The 4,972-nt window shown below is 47.7% G+C and overlaps 1 non-coding gene across 1 annotated transcript; it reads right to left on the bottom strand.

The window, feature by feature from the left end:
• On the bottom strand, positions 1-72 carry trnae-cuc (transfer RNA glutamic acid (anticodon CUC)). The gene has a single exon. It is a non-coding gene; the product is annotated as a tRNA-Glu (tRNA).
• Positions 73-4,972: the final 4,900 nt, after the last annotated feature.

Raw genomic sequence — 4,972 nt, 5'->3', positions numbered from 1 at the left:
TTCCCTGACCGGGAATCGAACCCGGGCCGCGGCGGTGAGAGCGCCGAATCCTAACCACTAGACCACCAGGGAGACATGTGCACACGTCGGTATTTCTGCTGAAAATTGTTTCGCTGCCCGGGAATCAAACCCAGGCCAGGGTCGGAAGAAGACTTTCACCGGTACAGCCACCAATGTAATTTTATGTCTCCATTGCTCCCGATGCGATCACTCCAACATTGGGGAGACTGGAGAGTCAAGTTCACATCTCCGGGACACCCGCAACTATCAACCCCATCGCCCTGTGCCCCAACATTTCAACTCCCCCTCCCACTCGGCCGAGGACATGCAGGTCCTGGGCTTCCTTCGTCGCTGCTGCTTCCCCACCCGACGCCTGGAGGAAGAACACCTCATCTTCCGCCTCGGAACACTTCAACCCCAGGGCATCAATGTGGACTTCACCAGTTTCCTCATTCCCCTTCCCCCACCTTACCTCAGTTCCAACCTTCCAGCTCAGCACTGATCTCATGACCTGTCTTACTTGCCAATCTCCCTTCCCACCTATCCGCTAAACACTCCTCTCTGACCTGTCACCTCCATCCGCACCACCATTCACATATTTTACTCATTGCTACCTTCGCCCCAGCACACACCCACCCCCAATTTATCTCTCTACCCTGAAGGCGTCCTGCCTCTATTCCTGATGAAAGGCTTTTGCCCGAAACGTCGATTTACCTGCTCCTCGCGACATGCTTGACCTGCTGTGATTTTCCAGCACCATTCCGATCTAAACTCTGGCTTCCAGCATCTCCAGTCCTCACTTTTGCCGACCCAATACACCCAGTGTGACGATTTCACATCAACAAATTGACACAAGCAGACACAACGTCTGCAGAAACCCTAGCCACATTACCTGACAATAAATACATCTGTTAAATGATGTCCAGACAACTCAAACCCCTCAGCATTATGGTCGCCCACAATCCTACCAACACACTTGAACAGCGGCTAATGAACCTGAAATACCCGATACAAACAACCAGCAAACGAATGTTATTTCACAAAATACCATACAAGGAAATATATACATGAACTCTGCCGCACAGTTCTCTGTGGCAAGAAATGCTGGGATGAGATAAGGAAGATATTTTCAGCCAAAAAGAATCGACACTGACTGGACAGCCATGTACAATCACCCCTATCAGCCCAGGATGGAAGATCCTAAGGGATGAACAGTTTCCTTATTTTTGGAAGAGTCACAAATATGAGACTGGGTTTTGGTGCTTGTTCCTTTCTACTCCCAACATCCGCAGTGGTTGGGGCGGTGAGTTGGAGAAAGTGAAATGTGCCCGTGAGCAGCGTGTGGATTTCTTTCAGCTTCCTCTCCTCTGACAGCGCTGTGACTTGTCTCTGATGTTCTCAGGGACATTTACTGACGCGAGACAGTGAAAAGAGTCTCATTCCCGCAGATCAGGAATTCAAACCGTATGCCGGCTTCAGGACAATGAGAAAGATTAATTGGGGTGTGTGAAGAAGCTGTGAGCTGCATTTCAAACAGGTATGTGGAGTCAGATGCGTCATCCATTGCATCCCTGGCACTGTGCGTACCTGACGCCGCCATGCTGTAGAAATCTGACATTAACGCGGACATGCGCAGCAGTGGGAACATTCACAATGTGAACAGCCAAAGACAATCACCGTCACTGCTTCCCTTCCATTGTCCCAACTTTGTGAAGCAGTATCTTTTTCTGGCAAATAAAACATATTAATCCTCAGGTGCCTGCTTCATTTCGATCACGACTTCACGCCTCTCACTGCTCTCGTCTCATTTCCAAATACTTGACTCATCGCCTCAAAAGCAGCTCTGTGGATATCTGCTTGTACCACCCTGACAGGCAGTGGGTTGCAGATTCCCGACCACTCCCAATGTGAGTGAAACATCTTTCACCCTCCACTGATTTGAATCTTAAAGAAGAACCTGGGGAACAGTCTCTCTTTCGTTTTGACGACATTTCTCATTTTGTAGTCGGCAGGGTTCACACCTGCGTGGGAAAACTGCCATAGATTTAAAGTCCGTCGTATTAACCACTCGGCCCACGAATAAAGAACCACACTGACAGCTTCATTTCTCAGGTCTCTCTGCCTGTGGAGCTGAGAAGGAGTAAATTATTGCTGGGTTTGTTTGAATCCAATCACTTCACAGGTTTCGAAAGGGTTAAATATCTGCAAATGGAGAGTCTGGTTGTTTCATCCCGAAAGATGAAATGAACTTTCAGTTAAAAGTAAAAACAGAAATTGCAGAAGCAACTGAGGAGGTCAGGCACCATCGGTGGAATGAGAATCAGCGAAAATATTTCAGAACTCTGTTTTCTCCCACAGGTACTGCCAAACCTGCTGAGTTTCTCCAGCAGTTCCTCTTTCTGTCTCAGATTCTCAGCATCCGTTGTCCTCTACGTTAGAAATTAAATCAATTCAGCCTCTTGTGCAGGAATGAGAATCCTTTCAATTTCCCAAAAAATTGGCAGAGATTTCAAGGCATTTGGAAAAAAAGTAAAAGTGACATTAGGAAGAACATTTTCGCACAGGGAGTGGTTCGGATCCGTAAATGCCTGTCTGACCGTGACAAAGAGATAGATTCACGAACACCAAACGGAATTCGGTGGTCATGTTCAAAGTAACAATGTGGAGATTTACAGGGAGAAGGTAAGAGAATGATACGAATAGAGACTCTCATTTATTTGCTGTGTAGAACCAGCAGAGCTGAGGTGGGCCTCCAAATGCGCTGTGACACGTGTTGTGGTTCAGAGTGAACTCACAGTTCGACCAACGGAAGGTGGGAATTTAGAAAAAGTTTATGTTTACACAATCTCCTCACGTCAACGCAACAGCAAAATGGTTTAATTATCCGCCAGTGTAGAGAACCCGGTTCCTGGAGATGGGACAAACAGCTGGCTCAGGGATATCAGTGCACATTGCTCTCTTTGCCGCCAGTTCAGAGGGAGAACATTGGAGGGACAAAGGAGTGAATAACGATCTGTGTAGGAGAGTGACTAACTGTTAATAGAGACTGTTCCTGGCTAACAATAAGTCGTGTGTAACAGCAGACTATGTGATAACAAGGCCTCGTGTGGGTGAGGTCGGGGTCAAGGGCATGGGGGAGCTCGGGTCCAAACAATATTGAACTCGATGTTGAAGACTGAAGGACTATAGGATCTCCAAGTGGAAAATGAGGCGTTGGTCTTCCATGAGGAGCTTAGCTTTGCTGGAACACTACTGCATGCCTGAGACAGAGAAGTTGGCCAGGGAACAGGGTGGCGTGTTAAAGTGACAGGCACCAGAAGCTCAAGGCCTATTTTTGAGGGCAGAACCGAGATGTTCTGCGAAGCAGTCACCCTGTTTATGCTTCATGCTACTTTGGGGAAACGACACTGTGAGCAACGAATGCAGCAGACTACATTGTGGCAAATGTGCAGGTAAAGTGCTGCTTTACCTGGAAGATATGTTCGAGCCCTTGGATATTCAGGAGGGAGCAGGTGAATGGGCAGGTGTTACACATTCAGCGGTTCCAGCAGAAAGTGCCTTGGGACAATGGGAGGTGGGTGTGGGGTGTTGCGAGTGAAGGAAGAGTGGACCCGAGATGTAAGCCCTGCCCATTTACCTCCTCTCATATATAAATCCGTGAAGTTGAAAGAACATTCCATAGAATGATTCAGTACCACGTGACTCACGAACTAATTTGTATTCATGTTCCGGGGCCAGCATCATTATTGTGTCACAGCAGCTGTAGGCCATCAGCGGGGGCTCGCCCTATGACGTCACGGTGCGGCTGAAAGCTCCCGGGACAGATTATCAAAGAAACCTCCCTGTGGGTCAGGGCAGCCCTGCATCGGGAAGCACTGGGATGGTCAACCACTATCAGTTTACATGGGGAACACATCTGCACATTACACAGCCTCGAGGCAAATTTCCCGTCCTTTTACTTAAAGTTCAAGAGCACTCAAACCGAAATTCCCCAGGTAAGTTTGGAAGAATTTCTTCCAGGTGTTCGCTAAATATATCTATGAGCAGTTCGTTAAAGTTTGAACGTTGCGAATGTTGAAATTTTGTGCTTTTGAGCGAAATCACAGTTCGAAAAACAGAATGTGGGAATTTAGACAGAGTTTATACTTGCACGACGGCGATATGTCTGCGGGTGCGTGATGGGAGCATCACCGAGAAGGAAAACCATCTCTCCTGTTCAGTCAATGTCGTCTTCAGCAGCTTTCCCGTATAACGGCGCTCTGTTCTGCACCTCGCCTTCTCATCTCTTTCCCAAAACACTTGGACATAAATATTTCACATTGATAGACTGGCCCAATGTGCACAGTTGAGATGACACCCTCGTGGAGGTCTGAGTGGTCTTCTGTTGTTGTCTGTATCCTATGCTGAGGAGAGCAATGCTTGTCACTGGTCACTCCGGTGTTAGAGAAAAGTTTAGAATCAAAACGGTTTAACTTTTTGCCAGTAGAGAGAACCCGGTTCCTGGGGCCGGGAGAAACAGCAGCAGGGAGACAAAATGAGAAGCAGCTGTTCTGGAAACTCTGCCGCTTGCAATTCTCAGAGCAATGTCAAATGCATTTCACACTGAGCAAGACTCAGCTGGTTGAAGAGGTAGAGTAGGTGTCTGTGGGTGGTGTTGGTGTGGCTGCTTGGTATCTGGGTATGATTCTTGATGTTGGTTTTCTACTGCGGAGGCTTGCAAGTAATCCAGGGATCAAATCTCGGACGAGCCCGCAATTTCTGGTTTGTGTAAGAGTGCCCGGTTAATTTTCTCAAAAAGCACCTTCGCTAAACTCGGTTGGGCTGCTTGGAGTACAAACTGAGCATAAAGCAAGGGAGTGAAATGATGGAATATTGCGTTGACGTCAGTAGTGCCGTGTTTAAGGAATGTCAGCGAAGAGGGTAGATTGGAAAATTAGGACAGCTCTCCTCGGAGAACAGAAGTTTGAAATCT

This window comes from Chiloscyllium punctatum, chromosome 36 (genome assembly GCF_047496795.1).
Source record: "Chiloscyllium punctatum isolate Juve2018m chromosome 36, sChiPun1.3, whole genome shotgun sequence".
NCBI classification, from domain to species: Eukaryota; Metazoa; Chordata; class Chondrichthyes; order Orectolobiformes; family Hemiscylliidae; genus Chiloscyllium; species Chiloscyllium punctatum.
The sequence above is the reverse complement of the archived record's forward strand: the minus strand, read 5'-3'. Positions and strand labels throughout refer to the sequence as shown.